Source organism: Agrilus planipennis, unplaced genomic scaffold (assembly GCF_000699045.2).
Source record: "Agrilus planipennis isolate EAB-ADULT unplaced genomic scaffold, Apla_2.0 scaffold48, whole genome shotgun sequence".
Lineage (NCBI taxonomy): Eukaryota > Metazoa > Arthropoda > Insecta > Coleoptera > Buprestidae > Agrilus > Agrilus planipennis.
In genome coordinates this window covers 1,398,712-1,425,243 of record NW_020438937.1, presented here as the reverse complement: position 1 = coordinate 1,425,243, position 26,532 = coordinate 1,398,712, and the positions used below count along the sequence as shown (strand labels likewise).

Genomic DNA, 26,532 nt, shown 5'->3' with positions numbered 1-26,532 from the left:
TTTTTTAATGTTGCCCACGCATAACGAAAATTAGTGTTTCATGCAGGTACGTTTAATGGCCACATTTTAAGACAGTTTTACCTACTTACGAGTCAGACTTACGTCAAAATTTTTATAAAGTTTTGGGATTAATAATTTACATAACAAGAAAAATTTTGGTAGTTACACAAAAAGAATTATTCGTGAACAGTAATAACTATTGGTAACCCATTTTTGAATGCCACAACTTTTTTTTAAGTAACCTTTAAAACTCAATAAGGAACAATTTATTTATTCGACATTGTAGAAAGAGATAACATAATTATTCTTAATTTGTTTTTGAAAATGTTTGCTGCAGAAATTGAGACAAAAACTTAATTGTTTTCTCTTGTAAAGGCACCGACTAAAAATGATTGTAAAGCGGATACCTACTTGTTGGTTCATTATGAATTATGTGAATGTTGGTACGTCATAGATAATTATAAGTCAGAGGGAATACCCCAACAGAAAAAAGAATTCTTGCGAGTAATCGATATAAAAGTACAATGGGTTAATATTGTTTAAAATATCTTTTGAAATACCTCTGTGCATATGAATGGTATGAATTATTTAACAAGTAACAACAATTTGATCTGAACATTTTATCAGTAATGTTATTAATTTAATTTTTCAAGCCACTTGATTATTACCCGAATCATCAACAAAGAATACAATATATTCGGAACGGCATAGGGCAAATGTCCAGAATTGGGGCTCCCGACCAAAATCGCTCCAAAAAATTTTTCATCGATTTCCGATTAGTCTACTAGATATTAGAAGATGGGGGAGACAGTTTTTTAATAATAACTAAATAAATTTTTTTTTTTAATAATAATTTTTCAAAATTGCCCTAATTCTTAGAATTGGGCTTCAGACCAAAACCGCTCCAAAAATGTTTTTCATTGATTTCCGGTCTTTTCTGAGCGTTTAATGATTATATTTGAGGTGGGGGAGACACATTTTTTTTTATTCCAGCACACATCGTAGGGTATATGGTGAATGTATAGCTATTTCTTCTTTTAATATTAATAAAAGAATTATATGCAGTGACAATTGTGAGATAAGGAGATTAAAAGTTTGTATAACTTTAACACCTCCTCCCCTTCCGCCCCTGATCTCATCACCCATCCCTTCCTGTACCTATAGTTTAGAACTGTGATTTGAATTTTTAAGTTATAAAAAAATATCTCCCTCACCTTCTAATATTTAACTCTATTATGTAGAATGATCGGCAATCGATGATAACTTTTAGAGCGATTTTGGTCTGGAGCCCCAATTCTGGATAATTACCCGGCATAGAACACGCTTAAACAGTTTCTAAAGAAATAAAATTCAATATTTTAATTCACCAGAAACAGATGCTTAGTTTTCTTCCATAATACTACTTTTATTGTCGCCCATTTCATTGAAATTAATTAAAGACTTGATTCCATCCTTTCCGATTTTGTTCTGACGCATGGACAATAACGACAACAAATTTTGTACAAGCAATTACGACTGACAGCACAAATACCAATTTTATTAAAGAACATTAAGTTCTTATTCAATAATTTATCGACGTGGTAGATCCGATAAATTATTGACTAAGAGCTTAATGATGTTTATTAATTATAAGTTGCGTCGTAGATTCAAGTGGACAGGTACAATACCTTCGTAAGGCCCTTGTCAAACATTTTGAAATACTATAATTAGCAGCAAATATCAGTAGATGACAATATATGTATCTATTGGTTGTAAGTTTATATATATATATATTATATGTATACTTGTATAGGCAAGTTTTATTCTTGATATTAGTCTCAAAAACAGATATTCAATGTACTTTGCACACATTTTAAGTTTAGGTGCAAGGTATTACATGCAAATACGTACTTACTTGGAAAACATCATGGGCGTAGATAGGTTGGAGCAAGGGGAGCACTGCCCCCTTCCTCCAGAAAACTCATTGCATCCCCATGGAAAAAGCTCTGACGAGTCATAATATCGTTACAAAGCCAAACACATTAAACCTATATAAAGTTACAGCAATTGAAAATCTGCCTTCATCGGAAAAGCCTCTCACTATGCTCATAGAAAGCTTAGACGATCATGAAATGATTGACCAGTACATAAAAAACTATAGTTGAGACATTCAAAATTGGCATAGTCCGCAATAAAGCTGTCGCATTTACTTTCTTCCTTTAACTTAACTAGATTAGAGCGGTTGCTGACAGAACACCTACTTTTGCCTACGACAGATGTTATAGGGAATATCCTAAACATAGAAAAGAGATGTCAGGTAGCACTTGCAGCGGACACTAATAAAAAGGAATAACATTACACCAATTCATGTGTAACAGAAAGAGATGCAGACTAACAGAATTTGAACGTGTTATCAGCATCGGACTTCAAAGAAAGTTCAACATTCCCAGGAATTTAGGAAAGCAAAGATGTTTATTCAAAGATATAATTCAGACCAGGCAGTTATAAAGCCGACCCTGATTTTTTGCGTACCTAAGCATCCTATAACTGTTGCACCGCTTAATATCATTCGGTTAGCTCTTTTTACTTTGTCTGTACTACTCATAAAGCAATTCCTAAGTTAACAGGGGCTGAGGTTTGGAACCCAGCAAATAACTACAGTTTCAAGTGGAAATAAGAAAGAAGATACGTCCATTCTCACAGATAATTTATTACAGATTTTCCCAAGTATACCTGATTTTTGAAATACTTTAAGTGTAACTAATAATACTTGGCTTGAACTTGATTTGAATTCAAGCCAAAACAAATGACTTAAACATCAAGTCTACCAGTTCTTGGTATATGAAAGTATATAATAACATTCGCAGCGATATGCCAATTACTCATTTTTTGGTCGTTTTTTTATATTCTTGGAATTATTCTCATAAAAATATAAAATTAATGTACCTAGAAATAATTAAGAATGTACCCATATATGAATCCTGACTGTTCCTACTTCTAACTCTGTTTCATCAACATAAAACGTTTAAAAGCCCAAAACAGGTTTCGATACCGAAGATATCATCCTCAGTTAAAAACTGTCGATATGGCAGAATAAACGCCTAATATGGCGAATCCTCTCGTATTTGTATCCAATGCGATCTTGTTTTACTTGATCGTAAAGATTGTGCTTTAAGGATTCCTGAAAGTTACATCTGGGGGAGATTGTTATGTAAACGATCGGTGCAAATTTTAAATTTTAAATTTTCTCAGTCAACTGAAGCTTCCACTTCATAATTTGTACTCGCTGTTACTCAATGAATACAGTGACTGGTCGTAACGACACGGTGTTCATAAAAGCGGCAAAAAGTAGAGAGGCATCAGAGACGTTGAGATAGTTGTTAAATAATTCAACAGTTCCGTAAATGAAACTTTTGCTCTACTGTACACCGGCAAAGGCTTTTGTTTTCATTTTCAAACTGCATTCACCGGCTGAAAAGAGTGTAAAGGTTTGCTTTAGAATCGCTTTTTCCTTTCTGCAATGTACCCGAAGCGATTACCATCCTATTTTTCTTGAAATTAGAACGTATTGTTCCTGGGTCAACGAGGCATAAAATATATCTAGTGTCAAAGGGAAAATCAAGGCCTATATTTAACATTTAATAATGAAAATGTAGACTCTCTCAAAAATATAACGAACAATTTTTTATTACAGAAATGTATGTTCTTAAGAAATGAAACAGGACGAGATTTTTAAGTAATTTATTATCTTGATTTGTACCTGACGAAAGTTTCTTTATTAAAACTTTAAATCGAAGAGGATTTGTTTTTATGTTTATTAAATATGTACCTTAAGATGGATAACGAAACACATAAAATCTATCATTTTTGTTGACCTAATAAACCTAAAGAACAAATAAGACAACAAAATATTATGAATATACATACGGTACGTTTTGGTCTATTATTTTCATGATATATATGTTTATATAGCATTAGAGCTTGATTAGGATTGTAAGGTACTTTATTTTACTGTAAACTGTAAAGCCGTAAGGACATTGACCATAATTTGTTGCTAATTTTTCAATAGTTTTCCAAGATATTTTTATTTCGGAATATGTGTGCAGTGTGACTTCCACGGTTCTTCGATCGGTTTTCGCGAAATAGCTTGAGGCTGGACGAGCGACAAGATGGGTAAAAGTATCTTTCAGCGACAAATTAGTGACGGTATTCTACGCTATTCGAATTTTGAGATACGTAATGTCTAGCACCAGTTTAGTGGCTGTCTAGTCGTTTTTCGCTGGAGAATTTGAGGATAGACTAGCGACAAAATGAGTAAAAATATCATCTTTCTGCGACAAATTACAGATCTTCATAGTATTTTTCTACGCCATTTCTATTTCGAGATAATTTCTATTTGCAACGCCAGCTAGGCGGTTGTCCGGTCGTTTTTCGCTAGAGAATTGGGAGATAGACTAGCGACAAAATGAGTAAAACTACCATCTTTCAACGACAAATTATGGTCCTCATAGTATTTTTCTACGCCATTTCTCTGTTTTGAGATACGCTGTATGTGTAGCGTTAACTTAGCGGCTGTTCAGTTGTTTTTCGCTGATCAACTGGAGGACAGGTTGTCGACAAAATATAAAAATACCATTTTACAGCGACAAAGCAAAAAATTATAGCCCTTACAGTATTACAAAGCAATTTGTATATTTTTCAGCTGCCTGGAGAAACAAATTTTTAGATTTGGTAAAAAATTCTTGACAAATTCTAGTGCATATTAAAAATTGTATAATATTTCATGCTAGCTTGACATACGTATCAACTTTAACCTCTTATTGCAAGGCTTTTTCAAGGCAAGTTTTTTAAGTGGGCTAAAATCTAAAAGAATCCACAATATAGGCTAAACGTTGGTTAAGGAATTTTATGAGATACAATCTGACACAAAAACACAAAATTTTTAAATTATCTACGTATTGTTGCATTGAACACTTAATTATTTTCAAGTATTTTTAAACTTTATAGACGTTTTTACATTATATTTACAAATTTTTAATTTTAAGGAAGAAAACTTTTGACTGTGAAAATGCCCTGAATCTAACTTCTTGAAACTAAATTCTTTTATTAACTATTGATATTATTTATTGACTTACACTCTATCGTTTTTTCTATTTTTATTTGATTTTTATGTCCGATGAGATATGTATTGTCCATAAGAACCCATGTAAAACTAATGAAAATTAAAATCGTCATAACTCATAAACGGTTCGGTAAATCCATTTGAAATTTATTGTGTCCTTTCAAGTTAAAAAGAAGAATATCCTAAATTTTCATTGACTTTCAATCGTTTTGGAATCGATCAGAAAACTCCTTAACTGTGTTNTCCTAAATTTTCATTGACTTTCAATCGTTTTGGAATCGATCAGAAAACTCCTTAAAATAAAGAAAGTTACAACTCTCATCAGGCTCTTATTCTAATACATATAGGTAAATTGATGTAGTTTTCGTAGGATTTGTTTAATAATTCCTTTTTAAATTTCTACGCTTCATGTTTGATGTTTATAGATAATTTGCACTTTCTGTTGGTCTCTTAGCATTAGATAGAGGCATAATGGATGATGCGTAAACCGTTGCGTAGAATTTTTAATATAATACGAAAGTTGTTGTATAAAGATAAATCTCTTTTAACATTTGTGTGCATCTTTGAAAAGAGGTCTTCAGCTAAATGATTGCAGTTTCGAACATCCGACTGTTAGGATACCTTTTTCGGTAATTCTTCGTGTATAATATTTAAGAGATACGATACCTTCTATTTTTCTACTCAGGCATGCTACCTACCTATCCATTTTCTAAACTTTCTCTGTAACATAAAACCCGTGTGAAACGTGTTTAACTGTTTTAAAATTTTAAGCCGCCGTATAAGAAGGTAATTTTGTTACACCGTTTTGGGAATAAACATATAAGGAATAGGACTTTTTGCGTAAAAGTATCCAAAAGGCAAAGTAAGTACTTAAATAGAAACTTCGCTTTACAACTTGTTTAGTTCTTATTTAAAAAGGTTCGTACTTTAGTTCCTGTTAGTAAAAGCTTTTAAGAAGTAGAATACTCATTTTATTAATTCTTACAAGTTTCTTGTAGCAGTTTTCGCCTAATGTGAGTAGACATTTTTTTGAGCATATTTATGTGTTTGTTTTGGTAGTTTTTAGTACCCAGGTATTTACGGATCAAAGGTTTTCATAAAATTTGCATTTTTCTTGTAACGAACAGTTCCTTATTTAGATGCCAAGGAGCGGATTCGTCGGGATGTGTATATTATGGTTTTACTTGTAAAGGAAGTAAAGTAGCTATAAAAATGAGTAGTGACAGGCAGAAAAATGCCTATTATTATGTAACTTAAATACGAATTTGCCGTTTTTAGTAAACTGTACATTTATCGAGTACTTAATAGGAACATTTGTTACCTAAAACAGGACAAATATAAATATGCGAAACTTAACGTTTGTGATTAACTTTTATTAATTGTAAGTGAAATATAAATAAATACTTAATATTTATTAATATGAGACAAACTTAATGTTAATTACTGTTATAACACTTTTCTGATGAATTCCTATTTCCTATGCGTTAATGTTTGCTTCTATCTCTTTTAGAAGCGATTTTCACTTTTATTGCCCTAAACATATTTGCTTTCAAAGTAGGTAACAAACTTCACGATTGAAATGTTTGATTTATGTATTTTATCTTCGATATGCGTGCATGCCTATCCAAATATTGTTGTTGGCACTTTCGGTAACTGGATCACTAGATGTAAACATGGAAAAATATATTTTTTTCTTATTAGTTTAGAAAAGGGTTCTAAGGAAATTTCTTCTTTAAAAAAAATGAGTATCTAACGGCGTATCTCATTATTCCTACATTTTGCATGCTGTATTTACCTTTAAGCAGAACTTTAATCCTAATCCTCGGAGATATACAGCAAGGAGCCCTTCAGGGATGTAGCTTATTGACCCCTTGTTATCAAGAAAAAAAAAACAAACACAATGTCACGACACAATACTTTTCAACTGGCACTATCACAGGTCACTGATCTTGAAAAAAATATATTATGAATAATAATTATACTTTTTTAATAATGTCAACAAGTTTAAAAATAATAAACGTATCTATCAAGTAAATTGATTCACTAAAATGGTTAAATTAGTTACTTATTAGATAGATTATACTTAGCGGATGATAGTTTTCAAAGTTTAAGTTTGTTCGTAGAAGTTTACGTATGAAGAAAACACGTCCGCGCGCGCTCTGGAGGAAATACGACGATAGCCCCACGTCGGCGTCTGAAAGCGAACTAAAGCGAAAACTGAGCGTCGAAGCTGGAAACAGCGACAGGCGCCAGTTTGTATGTTAAAAACTCCACACGCGCTCATCCACTCCAATACTCCAAAGGCAGTCCCAACGAATAGACTTGCTGCCTCTTTAGAATAAAAGCGTCCTTAGGGCTACCCGCTTTAAAGTCTATCACATGCAGTGATTGAAAGAGAGGGAAGGACCCTTCAGGTGACTTAGGTACCTTAGCAAACCCAACACTACAATAATCTTCTGTTGTTCGCATTCCATAAGGTGAAATTAGCAGTTTATTTTGTGGAGGACTACGGTTAAAGAAAAAGGACTAAGTTTTTCGTACAAGGATTAATTTTTCGGTTTGCAAATTAAAAGAATAGAGCCAATTTATAATTCTACAACTATTTTTGAAAGTATAATGGAGCTATCTTCATTGGACATATGTAAGCTATCGTTTCATTAGAAACAAAAATTAGAAAATTAAAGCTGACATAGGCTAAATTATTTTATGGAAAGGTAAAATCTTAAAAATCCTATTCCTATCGAACCTTCTTAGGTACATGAATCTTCAAATAGAAAAAAGATATACAGAACATGTTTTCTGCTAAAGAATACGTCCACAATAATAAACCCGATCGCAAAGGATGGGCCTGTATTTGCACCTAGTCTAGATAAATAACTACAGGATACCTAAATGGTTTAAAATTCAATCGTTGTATACCATGATCGAATGTGGAAAATTTTACATTCCATATCACTAAAAAAAGTAAAAATTCCAATGATCTACAAAGATCGAATTCTTGAAGCATGTGATTAGATACTGGTAAAAACAAGATTTGGTTATTTCAAACGCCTTTGGTTTAAAACAAATCACTTAATTTACATGCCAGACATAAAAATTGATTACTACTGACTAATGACAACTCGCTTGGCTAGGTTTACATTTCTACTTATTTTAAACGGGTGCTTGGTAGTCTATTCGCAAACCAGAAACACACCAGACTGGAGAAATTTCGAGTATTGTAGGATATTCAAAAGTTTTTTTAGAACACTGGTCGAAATTGATATATAAAAATACTCTAGATTACTGCCTGAGCCCAGGTTCTCCCAAGTGTAATGGTTCTTGGACATTCTAGAACATTCTCGATACTTCTGGTTCACTCAGTGTAAAACATTTTACATGAGGACAATCCTAGGTATTCGAGAACATTCTAGATGAGAACCGACCTCCAAAAACATTCAAAAACATTCTTGTAGGTGCATTCCCATTTATTGTAAACTGATTGTGGTATCGGCGATCCACCCTTAAACCCATGCATACTACAAATTACAAAAGTTTCGAACATTGTAGAAGATTTTATACATCTTTTATAAAAAAACCGAGTTCCGCCACCTAAGCGTAATGATTCTCGAACATTCCAGAACGTTCTAGATTACATTAGTAGAACATTCTATGTGAGAACAATCTTCGATATTTGAGAACGTTAAGGTCACCCTGGAAACAATCAAGGGTAGGCAAAATAACAAGACCGGTCTCTCTGTTTACATTTTGTTGCAAAATCTTTGTTTTTTCGTAAAGTTTACCTTTCGTTCTTTTGTTTCCTTTCTTTCATTAGCATCAGCGCCGGCTGATCTACCACAAATCCATCATCCCACGACGAAGAGAGAAAAAATAATAAATAAAATAATAAGGAGAAAACGGTGTAGCTGTTGTTGGTTTGCTCATCAACGAAGCAGTTAGCAGTTTGCGTTCACCGAGAATATCAAAATCTTTCTTGACGAATAGTCGGTTTCTTCTCGCATAATTGCCGCTGCACAGCGAGTAGTTTTATGCTTGGAATAATCTTAATCACATCATTTGCAAGTTAATGTTTTGAACAAGAAGGAAATTTTCATCAGTTGTTACCATCTTGAAAATTAATTTGCATCTCATATTCTCTTTCACTTTGCTAGAATCTAGTCGATAAAATAACTACTGTTGAAGTTTTTAGCTTTGGCCAGTTGCAAACACGACCAAGATAATTAAATAAAAACAAATAATGTAGATCAGTAGATATTGAACTAAACAAATATCATAGCAGGTCAGTTTCAACTAATATTATCGAATTCTCCTTTAGGTAACTTCATTCCTTTACGTTCACCAGTAAACCCTGAGCTTTTTTAGTTTCTCTCCTGAAATCCAGAATACTGATCACCATGAACTTTTCTGTTCGATGTAGTTGCAAGCCTACCGCGTACGATGAGCTACGTCGTGGAATATTGAATTCTACTAAATGTAGCATTGTCCAACAGATGGCGTTCATTACGCCATTTGTAGAACTTCTTAAAACGCTGTCTCAGGGCAGCTGAGTTGGTTTGTCGAAACTGTCTGCGACGCGCTGATGAGATCCAACGAAATCGAAATCGCGATCTACATTTGGCAGTTTCGATAAACAATAAAAAAAATGAAATCAGAAATCACTCTTGCTTTTCATAGTAATTCGCTTAAGAAGTCTCCTAATTAAAATACAACAAGAGACCACAAAACAGTCGGTTTAATAAGAGGAATACATAGGCAGGTACTTAATTAAAATACAACCTTGGAACAGGTCAAAGAAGATGCTTCTTCTTCTTGCAGTAATTCATTTTGAAACGCCTGATATTTTTATCTGAAAAGAAAAAATTAATTGCCACATATAGCGTTATAGGCCCATTTGCAAATCAAATGAGCACCAGAGCAACGCTGCTGAATGCTATTCGGTTACGGTGCGGAGATACGTTGCTTGGAATGCGTATTTTTCATTTCGATAACGTAATTAGAAAGTTAAATCTTGACGGAGTGTTATCAGTCCTTTGTTTCTTTTTATTATTATTACGATTATTATTACTGGTGTTAAGAGGAGCACCTAAAATTCCAACCGAATTATTATTGTCACAATCTTGATAGGAGTGTCGCACTTATTTAAATATCGTAATTGTTATACAATGTAAACAGCGGGGTTTCAAAATGTATGTACATTTATCGACTGTATTAATCCATAACGCAGAAGTTGAATAATGGGGACAATGTACTATCGAACAAAATTAAAATGATTCGACAACCAATCGAAAATAACAATTTATTTTATTGCCTATGCTACACAGGGTCCAGCAGAATTCTATTGTTGTGAGTTGGGGCAACATTGTCTGTCCGCCCATAGGTGTAGGAGAGTTTTGAAAACTTGTAAAGGAAATGAGATATCGACGGTATGGAATCCTTGGTACTGGAACTTTATTTAAGAGGGCACCAGAGGCAGATAAGGAGCGATTTTTTTTACTCTAACTGTGCTTTACTAGAAGGGCTAGTCTTCGCATTTAAAAAAAAAAATTGAAACACCCCACACCCTCAACACTATTTGCGAATAGTATGGGTTTATCTAACTGTTCCTTGTTCCTATTTCTATTTCTAATGTTTTTAACTACCTCTTCATGTCTCAGAATATGACATACCACCCTATCTTTCGTTCTTCTTTTTAACATTCATTGAAACGCATATGGAGTCATGTTCCGAACGTACTCTCTTCACAATGTTTTGAAATTCTAAATTCTAGGCATTTCTTTTTGTTAAAATCAACCCAATCCTGCGACATCCTTTACTTTATTTCTCTATCGCCTATTCAACCAAGCTCTTCTGTCAATACCGCTTCCTACCTCAGGGTTAGTACCTACATAACTGTAGGTACTTCTAATAAAATATTATAAATGTAATTTGGGCTTGTTAATGTTTAAAACAAACTTTTTATAATTGTGATCGGTATAGATATACCTATTGCAAAGGTGTTTTAATAACAAGAGTATAGAACTGTAGACTCATGCAATACGTTACCTTAACAATGCTTTTCACTGTTAATATGCATGTTATGCAACGAATCCATTGTGTTCTTTGTAAAGAAGAAAATGTTGCAAGAAGTTTCGCTTAACTTTTAAAGAGAAAATGATGTTTGCATAGGAAAACAACTATTTCAGATTTTCAATCTTTATTTAGGTACTTATCAATGTTTGGTGTTCAATATTTGAAAAAGAATTCATTAATTTTCTACCAACTGATAAGACAATTACTTATAGGAATAAAGGCAAACCGAAATTACATTTTGAAATTACAAAGTCAGATTTGGAAAACTTTTTCTAACAATAAAAGTAATATTACTCTCAAGATCTTCTGTTTTTGGTTCACTCAGCATTGCATCGTATTGTGTCGGAACTGATTTGAATATTTCTTGATGAAAACTTCTTAATTGTTTGTGCAAGAAAGTGATAAAAACTTCAAGCAAAAGATGATAATTTGTTTCGGCAGAGGTTGATTTTGAGTTTGATGAAAAGAAGACAGAGCAAAAAGGCATTCAGTGGAATTTTCTCTGATCAAGATGTTACAGTAAGAATCATTTTCGCGTTTCTAAAAAAATTGAAAGGAAAACCTACAAAGAACGGGACTTTCTGTAACGTAGTAATTTGTTTTTTTGTCGTTTGCTAACTCGCAACCGCGGCAATTACATGGCCTTAAATTTCATATCTTCGCGATCGTCTGACATGGTACAACGGCTTAGATAGCGTAATTAGATATCGGACAGCTGCAACAGTCTATCGCACATGCTTCTATTATTATCCTACAGGCTATAGATAAAATTCCATAACAGGAAACAAATTTATTGAAGCTACTGCTTTTATCTACAAAACAGGACTTCACAACAAGCAGCTATTGTAGGAAATATTAACATATTTCACGGGGTAAAGTGGTGGTGGCGGCATAATGCTTGCGAGGTATCTAAGAAAATGATCTAGGTTTTACAAGGTTCTTCTGGTTTCGTTTTATACCTTCATAATCATGTAAAATTCGTTAAGTACCGTATTTAACCCAGGAGTGGTCAACCCAAATGGTTTTATGGGTCAATTAGACGTAATTTCGTATTCCCATGATTAAGAAACAATTAATCATCATCAATTAACTCTAGTTTTATTTCCTCGAGCAAATTAAAAAAGCTTTCTAAACATTTTCATGATATCATCAAATTCAGAAGTTAATTTGCTAAGAATACAACAACAAACAATTTTCGGGTTTCAGTCGTGTGAGTTATACGATATTTTGTGCCGATGTTTCGTGAACTTTGTAGTCACTTCTTCAGGTAAAACCAGTTCAGGATTGACTTTAAATATAATTCATCCACGACTTAATAAAATATAATTATAATCCCATTGCTCCATTATCAAAAAGACGAACATTATTGAAAAGGGTAACCCGCTACCAGTGGATTTGAGCAAATCTTTTAATCAAATCAAGCAGTTGCTGTTAATAGGCGAGTAATAAGATTGTATACTGGCGTGTAATTGAAAAATTAATGTTAATCGTCTCTTTCAATTCTTTTCTATGCATATTAGTAATTTAAACAACATAAGTGTGTAGCGGTGCTGCATTAACGAGTTTGCCCCGTTCTTTTAGTAAATACGCAGATTGATTTTTCTCTCAAAGGCGCCGTGCCGATTCAAGGGCTTATTCGTCGACAATTGTTTTAATAAAATACATTTCTAGTGTTGTTAAACTTCTTGTTCCAAGTATCAATCAATGATAAAAATAAATTAAAAGTTTTATGTCCTTGTCAGCATATTAGTTCTAATTAGAAACTATTATCAAATGTCATCAAAGGTTTTTGGGACTATTTTCATCTATTTTTAATCTAGTATACGCTAATGATAATTAAACAATTTATAGAATTTTAAACTTCTTTTCTACAAATTATTTTACACCCCATTTGTATTTCTGCTTTGCTTTGATGTATAGGTACATATTTTATTATTAGGTTGAGTTCTACAAAACTAAGTATTGTTACGTATTTAAACACCTTTTCGCAACTATTAATACTTTTATTTAACTATTTGCCGTCTAATTAACACTTCTGTTGTTAATTAGTTATCAATTCACTACTATATGAACATTTTGTCACTTCTTTGTTCCTTCTTCTTCGGTTTAAGTCGCTTCGAACTCGTTCTCGTATTTACTAACTCTCCCGACTTTGCGGCAACTATTTATATAGGCTGGTCGTGTTCTAGAATGATCCAGTACATGCCTTCTAGAAATCTGGTATTTTCTGACATTATGTTTGTTAGGTTGCATACAAGAAAAGGTTAGAAGCGTTCGAAATGTGGTGTTATAGGCGGATGATAAGGATATCGTGGGTAGAAAAGGTTAGAAATGAGGAGGTATTGTAAAGAATAGGAGAACAGAGGACTCTATGGAAGACAATAAAAAATAGGCGAGATAGGTTAGTAGGACACCTTCTCAGGCATGAAGGTCTAGTCAGAGACATATTAGAGGCAGAAACAGGAGTTAGGAAGGGTAGAGGTAGACCTAGATTAGGTTACTCTTCGCAAATAGTTAAGGATGTGGGCTGTTCTAGTTTTAGGGAAATGCGAAGTTTAGCTCAGGATAGGAAAGAGTAGAGGTACGTGTCCAACCAGTCTTAAGACTGATGACCTTATGATGATGATGAAGATACATGCATGTGAAAATATAATCAGTTGTATAATATTCCCAGATTCAAAGTGATCACTGATCAGTAACAATTGTCTGTAAACCAATAAATAATCTATTTAGAAAAATTTTAGTAACTACTTTCAAAGGTAAGGAGCTTTTATATGGTATATGGTATAAAATGAGCGTGTTGCATTATACACTGAAAGAAAAACGAGCGTAGAAGAATAAAAATGTATTTACACTAATAATAATTTACATGATTTTCATATTAAACAGCAAAAGTTATTGTACCAGTTTTTATTACATCGCATTGGTTGCCTTACCCAGACTACTTTATATACATATCTTACATTAATCAATTGGCAAAAGATAACTTGCAAGCCAGAAAACCGTCTGGTGGCAGCGAACAATAAATAAATAAATAAATGAACCAAGCAAAGCAGAACCAATAAATCATCCCAAGAATGAGTAGTTAATCTTTAATTCATATACTGGTTTGTATGTTTGTAGCATAGAGAAACCACTACGCGTGGTTCGTACGAAGAAATTGTACGTTACTCTTATTACGTAGAATTGCACAAATATGTTCTACGTGTTTGGATTCATTTCGCGTTCGCGGATGGGAAATACATCCGCGGAATGCCAACGAAAATTCGCACCTCATAGTTTTTCGTTTTTTAATGAACCGGTTAATGTTGTTATGTGGTAATAGGTGTTATAGATACGTTCTTAATTCGTTAACCGGTTATTGCAGATGAGTGACTCGAAATAATAAGGTTTTCGTTTGTTTTTTATGCCCTTGCCGGTTTAATACGTAAATTACTTCGCTAGACCCTAGCAGTTTTTGTGTCACTTTATAGTAAGAATAGTGGGGGATCTAAAGGAAATGGGGAAAATTCCCCCTCAGGGTCTTTACAATTTTTGTATTATTTCAATACTATGAAAAATGTTTCGTAAGAAAAATCAAATTAAGAAAGATGATCCTGAAAATTGAATAAAAATAGAAATAAAAAAAAAAAATTGTATTTCTAACAATTTGGAATGTCTGCTATTTCTCCCAGAACTAAAAATATAAATTAAGTTCAAATTATTAATATAATCATGCTGATTTTCATTCAATTAAGTTTATGAGAAGAAGCTAATGACAACATCTTGTACTTTGAGTGTAAATCTTAATTTTATTTATGCAAGGATGATTAACCTATTTTCTTGGTGGATGAAAGCATTTAAATTAATTTTACGAGAATTAAACTTTCTTCAGTCAGTCGTTAGACAGTAATACAGTTTTATTTTTACATTAATACTTAATCTAATTGTCTGTAATTTCTCTACTTAATTACAAAATCCACCCTCAGCGTTGAAATTATTAAACGTATAAACGGGACGATTACTTCCTTTCTCTTTAAAATCTAATTTCATGTCAAAGCGTAGCACATCGTTACATGCACGCAAATTCTTAATTATTTAATGTAGCATAATATACCGAGTACGCAAATAATTATCTGTCATTTCTATATCTTTGTTGCTGTTTTCTGTAATTAACTAAATACATACGTGTCTTACACAACTATGTGTAAATTTTTAAAATTGGCTTGTTGCTATTTTGAGAAAATAACTACATCACGAAATATACTCATTATATTGTTTGTTGCTGCTTTTTTCCTTATGTTTTGCACATAAATTAAGCGTGTTGAGGTGGTGCTTAGCTTTTCCATGTTATGAATTTTGTAGTCTTTTATATTTGCGAAAATAATATAAATTTCAAATAAATGAAACAATTGAAGATTCTTGAGGACAAAAAGGGGGGTTGGATGTACAATCATGTGAATCCCCTCCCCCTTTATGTCCTCATGTGCTGCCAAAACTCTCCAACCGAATCCCGCAGCCTCATCAGGGTTAGTTCCATCCATGAAGAAGTTTTCGGTTTTCAGCTGCAAGGACTGGTTTCAAAGATATAGGGTTAAAAGACTACCTCCCCATGGATTCTATATAAACAGTCAGTAATAAAGGTGTTCATTGAGTTCTGACGTCTGGTTAGAACGATACGGAATGTTACAGATTTTCCTGAATCTAGCAGGTTCAAGTATGTTCCCGAATGATAACTATTTTTTCCTGAGCGAAGGCAGGCTAATTCCGCTTGTTTTAATTAAAAATTTTTGTTTCATTTAATACCTATTTATTGTGCAGATTAAGGAGGTTAAGGCGGGTAAAGGTTCACCTAATTCCCTCATCCTCGTCATCATCATCGTGATGTTTTTAACCCGAGGACTTTTTTTTTTTTGTTTAGATTATTCTCGAGGAGGGGAAATCTTCAAAAGACACCCCCTGAAGGGGGGTAGTGTCGGATTTTTACCGACTAAAACCGCTCCTCGAGCGGGGAGGTAAACCCTGTGGATTTTTCATCCCCGCAACCCGAGGACAGGCTTGACACGCACTTCTAGCTCTTCCAGTTCACCGTCCACGTTTCACACCCATACAGAGCTACAAATTAACGGATCGTTAGTACAAAAATTACTTCTTTTTGTTAAAGGCGATCCGACGCTGCGTAATTCTCTAGCGCTTTTTGGATCCTGGGTTATCTGACTCCCTAAATATCGAAAATCAGCGGCTTCTACTTCTCCTATTTTCATATTACTTCTAAGTCTACGCCTCTTCTCTTCTTTTACATACCAACATTTTTCTTTTATTTTAATTATTGTTCATATTGTAAATAAATTTTACTATTTCTCATAATTCAGTGGTCTTCGCAGCTCTCCCATAGGGGGGATCACCTTCCCTATCCTTCACTCAGGATACATAGGTATTATGCATCAGAAATATGTACAAAAATTACAGTCTTCTTTCTTCAGCATCCCTATCAGGGGCGTATATAAATATTAAAAAGCGGGGATCAGTTTACAGAATTGAATTTAAAAAATTGGTTGGTTTTCTTGTTGTAGATATTTAAGGCTTATATAAAAAGAAATAGGCGCATTAATTTAGTTTAACGTGATTTATTTAAATGTTATGTTAGATAATGAGCAAGTAATAGACATACCAACAAAAGAACTAATTGTTGACGTCGGTGATAGTGATAATGAATGTAAATACTAACTACAAAAAAAACAAAAGCATTAGGTTTATTTTTTTTATAAGTTATATTTCTATATTATTACCTAGGATGCTACTGTCCTTTTCAAAACTTATTTGTACATATCGGAATGATTTATCCAAATAGGCCATAAATAGGTAAGTACCTGCGCGACGCTCGCCAGGCTCGTTGATCCAACCTATAGCTATATTTTATGGAATAACTTCAAAAACTGTTTTTTCTTTAATTTTCTGGAATTCCTTCGGAGAGGAAAGCTTTTCCAATACCTCCACCTTCTCGCTTTCCCACAACATTTTGCTGCAAGCTGCACCGATTGTTTTCACTTGAATTTGTTATTTCGTTTTTACTCTATGTTCGGCAGTATTTTACCTTTTTTTTTATGCATATTATTATTAATTCGTAAATGTAGTAGTAAGTAAAATTTAACTAATATTTATTTTCAAATATTCCGATTTTTTCCTCTTTCTTTTTTGAAGCAAAAGAAATACGTTTTTTAAGCTAAACAAACTAACATTTTGTACCTGTTTTTATGACCATTTGAACCCTCAGCTTTCAATGTGTATGTTTTTAACGGCAAAGATTCTAAGAATTTCACCCCCTTTAGAAATCTTTGTCGCCAAAGGAGAAAGTCGGAGTACCAGTTTTTTACCAGTTACCAGTGTAAGTAAGTACCTTTGAAGAGATTGACCAAGCTGTCTCGCCGAGACAGTACCAACCAACCAACCAACCAACCAACCATTTGTTACCACCAAAATAATTTTTGTACATAGTTCTGTACATATTTTATTTAATAAATAGTGATTATCTTTAGTTAGAGACATCACATTCGGAAATTATTGAAGTGACCCCAATTACCTATTAAGTTTACACTTTCGATAATTTACGAAAAAACACTCTATTTTTCAGGTTTCTGTTATAACTTCATACAAGTATAATTCTAATTCTCGTCTAAAACAGATTTCAAAGTCTATCTATAGACGACGGTTGACGAACGTGAAATTAATACATTTGAAGAAATAAAAACGATTCAGCGTAGCAGTAAATCAGGGCTCAAATGGCGCAGAACCACCCCGTATTGCAGACTTGTGCTAAAAAGCGTCACATCTAAAACATACGTACACATGAGTACGTCGCTTCGGCTTCATTTGCGTTTTTGTTTGTCGTTTTCGTCGGAGATCTTTAAAGGCCGTCTATTTCCACCACAATGGAGGAGGTCTGCTCTCTTGCATCCACTTCGACTCGACCTCCCTACCACTTAAATGCAACCCATAATTCTCATTGCAGTAAATTCTCCGTGACTTCGTTTCCTGTAGACGCTCCGCTCCCGTGACACGTCGAATTGAACGTGTCGTTTTTCTTATTAATTCAAAACACTTTTAGTCATGTTGGCCAGGACGTGTTTGCACCATGTGACATCTCCTCTGGAACACTCGTACATGTGAAGGGTACGAGATGATTTTGGGCAGAGGGTCTTCTCCACCTCTGTCACAAAAACACCGACATTATAAAATGATGAAACAATAAAGGAAAGGTTCAAAGAGCACGATAAAAAATTTCAATTGAGTTGAAAATAGAATTAAGGGGATGGAATAGTTTTGAAAGTAATAAACATGTTATCGATTTTTATTAGAGTTACTTAGAAATTCGAAAAAGGTTGTTAAAGTTGTATGTTTGGATCATGGCGCTGTACGGGTGCGAAACATGGACAGTGGGCGCGTCGGAAAAGAAAAGGTTAGAAGCGTTCGAAATGTGGTGTTACAGGCGAATGATAAGGATACCGTGAATAGAGAAGGTTAGAAATGAAGAGATATTAGAAGGAATAGGAGAACAGAGGACTCTATGGAAGTCAATAAGAAATAGGCGAGATAGGTTAGTAGGAGACCTTCTCAGACATGAAGGTCTAGCCAGAGACATTAGAGACGGAAACGGAAGTAAGGAGTGGTAGAGGTAGACCTAGATTAAATTACTGTTCGCAATTAGTTAAGGATATCGGTTGTTCTAGTTTTAGGGAAATGCGAAGATTAGCCCAGGATAGGAAAGAGTGAAGGTGCGTGTCCAACCAGTATTAGGACTGACGACGATGATGATGATGATGATTAGAGTTACTTAGACGGTTTTTTAAAATCAATATTAGGTACTACAAATCCAAAAATTCATAGCAAGGAAATGCTTGCAAGGTTTCATTGAAGTACACTGGAATTCGGTTATTACGGCTTCGCCTATATTGACCAACCGCTTAATATGAAGTAATTGCAATGTTAAGTTTGGTTTTCACATTAAATTCTCTATAGGAAAGTTTGGATATAATGACTTCGTTTAAAATGACATATCGTTTGTTACGAGTGATTCTTAAGAAATCATATCCGGCTATAGTGACCCCAATGATTAATAATGACATTTTCGCTCATTTTTCTGACCCTTCTTATGTATATTGATATTACAATTCATCGTTCTTTTTCTTTTTCAGTTAATGAATCCTTTGTGTAACGCCCGCTTAGTATGATGTGCGATGTCATTATAAGCGGATTCTACTGTAATTTCTTCTTTTCAAGTTGTAAACGAGCGGTTTTGAGCTTTAATAAGTGATGACGGTGTGGAAATAGAGTATTAACATTTCCAGGATATGTGGAAAACACCCTTTCCACATCGAATAGTGCGTCTAACGCGGAATTTAAATTTAGATTTATGCTTTCACCGAGCTCTGCTCGGCTACAAAATTAGCAGATGGTTAGAACGTGGCTGTTTCAGTAAGAGAACTTGTGAAGGAGGAGGGTCCAGAAATTTTGTTGTAAATTTTTCTTGACAGTTAACGGACTAATTAAAAGCTACCCGTAAGTGCTAGGGGAGAATGTCGTTTGAGAGGAAATGAAGTCATTCTGTCAAATATTACATCGTATTCTATGTGAGACGTTTTATTTTTAACTATAGGTGGGAGGATTTGATATTTTATAGAATTGCCTTTAGTAGCTACTCTTCTAGGATATTTTCGTCCTTAGTTGATAATACCCGCCGCACATATATTTCGCGATATTCATAGATTTGAGATGGGCTTGTTTATTTTTTTTTAATTTCTAAATTTTTTTAGTGTAGGTATCCATTTCCGGGGTTCTTTGTCGTAATTAATTACTCTTTGTGATAATTTCTAAAAATTTTAACTTCTAATATCTTGTAAAGATTAGCCAGATTCTCGTTTATCAAAAAATTATATTATTACGTCAATAATTCAGTTATCTTTTAACTTTTAACTAAAAGCTCAGATTTAGTAATTACAAAGTGAAACTCGTTCAGCGACTCAATGAAGCAGATTTTGCACAACGTCAGCAGTTCGTAGAAAGAATGCAAATGATTTTGGAAGACAAAAGGATAAGCCACGAGGCTCATTTACATTTGATTGCAAATTGCTCTATTAATAAACAGAAACGCTGATAACGGACAACAAAAAACCGCTGTGGATTGCATCAACGCTAGTTCACAGTCAGAAAAGGAACCAGTTGGTGCCCTTTAAGCCGTTTTATTAGAGAAATCAGACCTTGCAAGAGGAGAAACTGTATTTGTAATCTTTGAGCGATATGCTTCGATGCTAGAATACTTTTTGATCCCAGAATTAACATAATAACTGTTCGGTCTCAACAGGATGGTGCCATAAAATTAGGAGAGGTGCACCAGAGGGAGAGGCTAACCAGCATTTCGTACTTGTCTAATATGAAAGATAATGCGCAAGCATCCTATTTTTACAGTAAGAACTATGGTCTTCTGAGCTTTCTGAGTGATAACATCTTACTTAATTTCAAAATAAAGTGCTGTATTTTATTCAATCCGAAATTGTATGGAGAAAAACACTGTGAAGATAAATGTTGCTTCAAATACAAAGGAGAATTTTAACACAATTTTTGAAAGTAGTATAAGTCTATTTGTTCATACATTGAGATATTTAAGGGTTTGGGTATAAACATTATTGCAATTGCAGATATATTTTTAAAGCGTTCCCGATGTTCTATGCAGTAGTAATACTAATCTTACTGAGATGTTTGTTTTATCCTTGTTCCCCAAATAAAACATTCATTTAAATAAAGCATTTTCTTTAATACTAGTTTTCTGAAAAATGTTGTGCGGTTCATTCTTTTCAAACTTGAGCGGATTTTTGTTGACCCTGTTGCAGGACTTTTTATCGTCGTATTTATCAAACAGAAATGCAGATAGGTATCTGGCTGAAAATGCAGGAAAGTTTAGTTGTAAAGTAGCTTTTATTGGTTACGTTAGGCAACGAGCGTCGTCTCCTTAATCGTTATAATCCACGTGGTCGTAAAGCTCCCGCAAAAAGACCGAAATGGCTTCAGTAGATAGATATGACTGCCTAGTCGTTGGAAAAGAGACCAAACTCACGTAACAGCAGTTGGACCGTTTAGTCGGAAAATTATTAAATTGCATCGTTAGTATGCTCGTAGTGAGCTCGGAAATTTGATCCATTAGAATATTTTGTGATAACATCTGCAGTGAATTGAAATTCCATCATTTAGTCTGGTAGATTTCTGCGTTGCTGAATATGCTCAGACCGTTTGAATTTTATGTGAATTACTACAAACATAATCCAAGGAAGTTTGCAATAAATTTCAACTATTGCTACATGCGAATAGATTTCATCAAACTTAATAAACTCTAGTAAGTACATAGGTATCTAATTCCAAAGGCCAATACATTCCTTCTTAAACAACTCAAAAGTTGGAGTATGCACATAGATATGCTTATTTGAATTAAATTTTCCATATGGAAATTAGGATGTTAGTTATTTAACATTAATATTAGCATTAACCACCTTTTGGATTAACCGGCCTAGTGAGATTAAAAGCAAAAGAAAATGACAGAATTTTTCAAGAAATAACTCACTGCTTTTACATCAATGCTCAATTAGCGCATGGTGGTCACGATTTCTAGTTTCTCCTAGCAGATGAGCAAAATCCCTAGAACCCTTGGATGCGTTCAACACTTATCTATGCCTATTAAGTTTGGTATTTACCCGGATGGATACACAAAAGCTCACCGAGCGGCATGACCTAGAGATTTAGTCCATTGCTTAGCATTCAGAAGGACGCCGGTTCGAATCCGGGTCCTTCTGCCTTGGTCCTACTTTTTCCTGTGGTTTCCTTGGATCACTTAGACAAATCCTGGGGCAGTAATATTCCCCAGATAATCTTTCATTCTCATCTGTCTTCATTTCGTCCGTCTCAACTTTCTCACCCAAAACATCACCCATCCATTCCCACGATTTCTGAAGGGAGGCTCAAGAGGGTCTTCCCCCCTACCTTCCGGCGTAATCCGGAAGGACTGCCCGCCCACCAGCATTAGTGGCTGGTGGGAATGAAACACCCAAAAGTTTTTTTTTATCCGTAGAGATGCCTACTCCTCTTCTGCAGCATGCGGAGTGTAACAACTGCCACTACCATTCCAAGCTTAGATGACCTGCTAGGTAGGAATGTTTCCTACTTGGGGCGCTTGGGCCTGTCGTAGCACTAATCTTCATCACTGATGGGCGGATATATGACAATTGAATATCCATCCCAGTGGGATCACTTGAAACGTCCTTGACATGTCGGTCGACCCGTTTTGATGAGTATATCGGCCTTATCCAACATTTATTAGTGAGATCGGTTGCGGGTGACTTTATACTTGGTACCACCTGCTCCAACACCTTAAGTGGCTACTTCAAGTGCACACTTAGCGATTTGGCTATCGTTAACCTCAGATACTAATGCGTATTTCCTAAAATTTTGCTTCATTTCATTTTACTCTCCCCGAAAACGATCTGGCTGTTTGTTTGTGAAAAATCCCTATTTTTAAATAAAAGTTTGACTATAACAGTAAGCAAACTTCGATTAGAGAATGATTATTATTTTAGTTTGTAATAATTGTGGGCAATTTTCCTCTTGGTAATAGTCACACTAAAAACGTTTCTGGAACATCTTGCAATATTACAAAGGGACGTGATTCATTAGGAAACATTACACTAGACAACGTTAATGTTCATTTCTTTTTGGTAAATGTACGTACACTAAAATACTAAAGTTAAAGTGAGTAAGTTTACTGCGGAAGGCAAATATAAACTTCTATCGTAACTTTTAAAAGGAACTAAAGAACTTCAAGTGTTGGACTTAGTAGAACGCGACTTCTTGTATTCTTCAGGAAGTTGCAACTTTAATTCAATTTTAAATTTATCTCGATTTTAGACACACCGAGAAGATTAACTGATCTTTGTTTATGATCGGTTGAAAATATTTGAGATTTAACGTTAACTTCTTTCGCCGTAAAGTATCGTCGAATCTCGCAAATGCAGAACTTCCGGTAGGCACTCCGTCGGTGGAGAATATTACGAAGTTTGTTGCGAGTTCAGGAAAGACGTGCATGCAGTTGTGAACTCCCGTCTCCCCAAAAGTCTGGCATGCATGACGATTTACTGCCGTCTGTTATTGTTAGAGGCCACACCAGTCATAAAACAGACCCAGAAAAAGAGGTAAACTAACTGCTTTATGTTCGCAGTCTTCCTAGCGAAAAACATGATAGACTAACATCTCGGAGCTGTTAATTTCTCAAGTAATGTCTGGTTGTGGTTAAAGTGCAGAATAAAACCAATCATTACTAATACATTATTTCTTTCATAAAACTCGTCGTAAATTTCAGACATGCATGGATAAATTTTGGTTAGAAGGAATACAAAAATTTATGTTATCATCAACTAGGTAATATCAGTGATAAGTATGTTAAAATTCTTAGATCATTATGATGGAAACAATCAAACGAATTTTATGACAATTACTTTCAAGGATTTGGTTATTAAACTACTACGCTTTTTTCGGCAGTAAAGGATGTTATAAACAATTAAGTAATAATTTTAAAACAATAAATTAAAAATCTAATATATTTTTGTTGTACGGGTGCGAAACATGGACAGTGGGCGCGGCGGAAAAGAAAAGATTAGAAGCGTTCGAAATGTGGTGTTATAGGCGGATGATGAGGATATCGTGGGTAGAAAAGGTTAGAAATGAAGAGGTATTGGAAAGAATAGGAGAACAGAGGACTCTATGGAAGTCAATAAAAAATAGACGAGATAGGTTGGTAGGACACCTTTTCAGGCATGAAGGTCTAGTCAGAGACATATTAGAGGCAGAAACAGGAGTTAGGAGGGGTAGAGGTAGACCTAGATTAGATTACTGTTCGCAAATAGTTAAGGATGTGGGTTGTTCTAGTCTTAAAGTTTTTATAAGTGGGAAATCATATAGTTATACCTAAAAGTTGCTTGGAATCATTTTTATAAAACATAAAATTTCCTACAAAAAAGTTCGCGAGAGAGACGCCCAGGTATCTACAATACACTTTTGTACTCCTAAAGAAAGACTAGTCATCCGATACATTTGTAGGGGTATTTTTTAAATATCACTTTTGAAACATTTTAATTTAAATTCAAATTTACTGACAAAACATCTCATCACAAAAACATTACATATTAACTTCAGAAGCAATCGCTAGTGATACAGAAATAGACGTACGACATATACCGTTTTTCGAATAAAATAAGAATTGAGCCGACTTGGACCCTTGTCCGTTGAAAAAAACGGCAATTCACATTTGGACGATCCAAAAAATGCAAATTGCTCTTCATAATATGTGTAAATTTGCCTAATAAAACCGGCGTATGGAGCGGGTTCTGTCGGATTGAAATGAAAATGTTTAACCGTTCCACGGAGGTAAATAATACCGCTGGCTTTTATGCAACCTCATTACATACTGCAAATAGCACCCATTTCGCGTAATGCGATTACTCCCGTATATACATATGATGATGATACTGCAAACGTCTGTGCTTGTCGGCAATCTAATCTGAACCCATCCTACCAACCGACGTGTCCCACAACCTTCCGGTAACTGACATGTTGTACGTACAATCTAGATACACACGTATGTAAATAAGAGGGAGATGAATGCCGTTTCTCATGCATGACAAACTAGCCATTCATTTCGAAGGAAACTCCGACCCGGCTGCTTTTTTTCTTCCTTTGGTTTTTATTTATTTCCGCCGATAAAGTAGCGGTTTGGTATTGTAAATTGACCTGCATTTGGAGAGTAGTTTAGTTCCTGTATTTACTTGATGTTTTTATACCGTTGTCGGAAAGAATGTCACGTAATATTACGCTTTTATTGCTATTGTTTCAGTTTCAATTCCAATTGCGATTTTTGTATATCATAATCTTACCCTCCCGACTAGAATTTTGAGGGGGTGCAGGTAGGGTCCCTAAGTGGGTAGCCCACTACCCCTTGTGGGTCCCGTGAGGTTTCTTCCTAGCTGAATACAACATGTCACCCTCGTGGGGAAAAATTATTGCTACCTCATTACAAATTTTTGGAAAAATTAAAATTAAAACGACGACATAATTGAGCAAGATTATTGTTACCAGTTTTTTCATTTTACTAAGAGTATTTTTAAACGGATTTGCCTCATCGTGTCCCCATAAGGTAGATTTAATTGTTTATGTTAGGTTTGCCCCTTTAGACCTATAGAGAGAACCCATAAGGCAATCCTTATTTTAGTACCACCACTTTTTTTTTGGTGGGATTTTCATAAGGAATCTACGGGGGAATCCCTGCATCGGCATGCCCCTCATTAGCCACATGGGGCATATTCCTAATAAATTCTAGCCGAGCTTAAAACCATGATTTTAGTCTAGTAAATATTTTGAGCTATTTGAATTATAATATAAAATATTTAGAAAAGGAGAGTTTGCTGTGGAAATAATAAAATAACCAAAAGGACTTACCCCAATAACTGAAATTATTAAAAGTCTTTCACTGAAGATGCTTATAATGCGAAACACGCAGACCACTAGCCAGAGTGTGGGGGGTGTCGGGGATGCTCCCCTCCAAATATCTGATTTAGTTGGGTTTTTCAACCTCTGTTATTAATTAGGAAATATATATGTCAGAAATAGATTTCTTTCATGTAAAAATGCCTGTAGGTAAAACTGCTTAAGAAGCTCGATTTTATAAGATTATAAAAGAGCATAGGTATCATAAAAGTAATATCGGTCCTTAGTTCGGTGTTCACTGAACTCTCACAGGTAGCAGAGATTATCATTATAGTACCATCAGTATCATCAAGAAATCAGACTTCATTTTATCGCATACACTCCCGAGATGTTCAGTCTCTCAGAGTCTCTGAATGCGAGACTCGTGTCTCCGTCTCTCATCGAGTTTCTCTGGTCTTGCTGAGAGAGACTGTCAAAAAAACCGTTTAGCGTCTCTGAACGAGAGACTCGAGTCGCTCATAGAGAGATCCTCATTTCGAATCCAGTCTCTGAACGAGAGACTCGAATCTCTCAATAAATGGTGTCTCGATAGACATGGTTAAAATTTAAAAAGTTCAACATATTTCAGAGATTCCCGTCATTCTATGAGAGACTCGAGTCTCTCAATTTTTTAGTTTTATTCATTCAGTTAATTCATAGATTCGAGTCTCTCACAGAGAGACTGAATGAATAAAACTAAAAAATTGAGAGACTCGAGTCTCTCATAGAAAGACTGGGATCTCTGAAATATGTTGAACTTTGAAAATTTTAACCATGTCTATCGAGACACCACTTATTGAGAGATTCGAGTCTCTCGTTCAGAGATT

The 26,532-nt window shown here is 34.5% G+C and overlaps 1 protein-coding gene and 1 long non-coding RNA gene across 2 annotated transcripts in view; one reads left to right on the top strand and one right to left on the bottom strand.

The window, feature by feature from the left end:
• LOC108732543 (netrin receptor unc-5-like) overlaps positions 1-7,369 on the bottom strand; it is a 232,577-nt gene extending 225,208 nt beyond the window's left edge. The window contains exon 1 of the mRNA XM_018463415.1: positions 6,897-7,369. The gene's annotated coding sequence lies outside the window, so the exon portion shown is untranslated. The remainder of the gene's footprint in view (positions 1-6,896) is intronic.
• The window catches only part of LOC108732544, a 158,341-nt gene that overhangs the window by 48,691 nt on the left and 83,118 nt on the right, over positions 1-26,532 (top strand). The gene's annotated exons all lie outside the window — the stretch shown is intronic.